This window comes from Cryptomeria japonica, chromosome 4 (genome assembly GCF_030272615.1).
Source record: "Cryptomeria japonica chromosome 4, Sugi_1.0, whole genome shotgun sequence".
In the NCBI taxonomy this organism is placed as follows: Eukaryota; Viridiplantae; Streptophyta; class Pinopsida; order Cupressales; family Cupressaceae; genus Cryptomeria; species Cryptomeria japonica.
The window spans coordinates 141,524,046-141,526,415 of record NC_081408.1 but is presented as its reverse complement, the minus strand read 5'-3'; the positions used below and the strand labels follow the sequence as shown (position 1 = coordinate 141,526,415).

The 2,370-nt window shown below is 37.5% G+C and overlaps 1 pseudogene; it reads left to right on the top strand.

The window, feature by feature from the left end:
* Positions 1-613: 613 nt before the first annotated feature.
* On the top strand, positions 614-1,865 carry LOC131074063 (peroxidase 5-like; annotated as a pseudogene).
* The last annotated feature ends 505 nt before the right edge of the window (positions 1,866-2,370 follow it).

Genomic DNA, 2,370 nt, shown 5'->3' with positions numbered 1-2,370 from the left:
CGTATCAATATCGTAAGCTAGTCAGCATTGCGTCTGTGATAGGTAGAATTTTTTAATAATCTGATACAATTCAATTCATTCCCATTTGAGTTACTCTATACGCATTTCCATCCTTTTAGTTGTTATCGTTGACAAATCATTTTATATTCATCTAGTCGAACGCGTTGAAGAAGCTTTAAAATATCAGCTTTCATGGTCAACAATATTTGCTCTCAAGTGATGTTTGCAAGCGGATGCGATAAACGAATTTGCGCGTTGGGTTAGCTGGTAATTAGTCAATATGCATATAATCCACCTAATCAAAGTCGACGCCTGAAACAATTATTTTCATAAATAGACTCTGTCAACTCTGGCTTAGACAACTCATTCTATGTAGACTATGTCATGGGTATGATCGGTATAAATAGAGACATTACAGAATTGAATTGAAACAACATTAATTTAAGCATAGCCCTAGCATTCAAACCTTCGTTCTTCAAAAAGTAGTTCTGCAAAGCTTTTCTCAAAGGGCGAAAGCAAGCCTAGCTTTTTTCTGTTCCTAATATATTGCTACGGCCGAAGGCAGAGATCCACAAGAATGAAGACTTTAACATCCTTGTTGATTATTACAACCATGGCATGCTACATATGCTCTGTCTATGCGCAGGCGAATGGGCTGAAGGTGGGTTATTACCGCCATAAATGTCCTCAAGCGGAATCCATTATAAAGAGAACCGTCTCCAAAGCCCTAAAAGAAGACCCTACATTGGCAGCTCCTCTAATCAGGATGCACTTCCACGACTGCTTTGTTAGGGTAAGCCAAACTCCCTTAAAGATCTTCTCATTAAGTATTAATTGTTTGAACTTATATAATAAGGTGATGTTTACAGGGTTGCGATGGTTCAATTCTCATAGACTCCATGCCCGACAACAAAGCGAAGAAAGAGTCACCTGCAAATTTTCCAAGCCTTCGAGGGTTTGAAGTGATAGATGAAGCAAAACGGGAAATTGAGGCCATTTGCCCTCAAGTGGTTTCATGTGCAGACATCATTGCATTTACTGCTCGAGATAGTGCATCCAAGGTTGCTATCTCTTTTTACTCACTCCTGTCATAACCATAATAGCTTAACAATCAGAGCAATTTGTATAGAAAGTTTACTCAGTCTCTCCGGATTGTGGACTACTTGTTTTTGCAGGCAGGTAAAACGAATTGGCGAGTCCCAGCCGGTCGAAAAGACGGGAGAATCTCTAAAGAAGAGGATATCATCGGGAACTTACCTCCTCCATCTTTCAACGTCCAAGAGTTAACGGATATATTTGAGAAGAAAGGTCTATCACAGGAAGATATGGTAACTCTTTCAGGTGGGTAGCATTAAAATTTTGATCAAGAATTACTTCTGGCAGAGATTAAAGACATTTTTTCGTCTCATTTCATAGTTTTCTAATAAGGAAGATATGGATCATCGCATTTGGATGCAGGTGCACACTCCATTGGTGTATCACATTGCTCTTCATTTCGTGACAGACTTTACAACTTCAACAACACAGGCGCTGCGGACCCCACACTGGACTTTTAACTGGCGCAGCGACTAAGGCTTACTTGCCCACCTGCTGATACTCCCGACCCAACCGTAGCTTTGGAGGAAATTACCCCCACTCGGCTTGACAACAAATATTACACACAGCTTTATAGAAAGCGAGGATTATTAACATCGGATCAAACCTTACTTTCAACTCCTTCCACACGAAATATGGTGAAGGGTAACGTGGTGAATCCATCTAGTTGGCGTAACAAATTTGGTGAATCCATGGTGAAGATGGGGAGTATCGGTGTGTTGACGGGATCGGCCGGTGAAATAAGAAAGAACTGCCGCATCGTCTTGTGACGATATATTCATTTCGATATTCTGTTTTAATTTCATCAAAATACTTTGTATTCATTTATTCTCTTTCGAATCAAGTAAGGCTGTGGTGTTCAGGCTGCCTCGTCAACCACATTTTCAACTTTTATTGAGATATCCAACTTCTAATTTAGAGGCCAACCATTAGTTTTGAATTTTTAAGATTATTTCTTCAAATCTAATCTTATTCCATTTCTGATTTAACACTGGTGCAATGGAAACACATTTTAAATTTATATTCAATTGAATTTGAGAAGAGATATCTATATTTAAATTTACAAATAATATTTTATAAAACTTATTTAAGAAAATCTAGAAATTCAAAATTTTGAAACCACTCATTTTCCTTTTCTCTATCTTTCAACTCCAATAACGTAGATTCCAATATGTGATAAGCTGCAAAAATATTACATTGATTAATAAATCATTTACTATTATCAACATTGAAAAGTTAATTAATTTTGTGGAAACTGGATATTTTGGTTTTAAA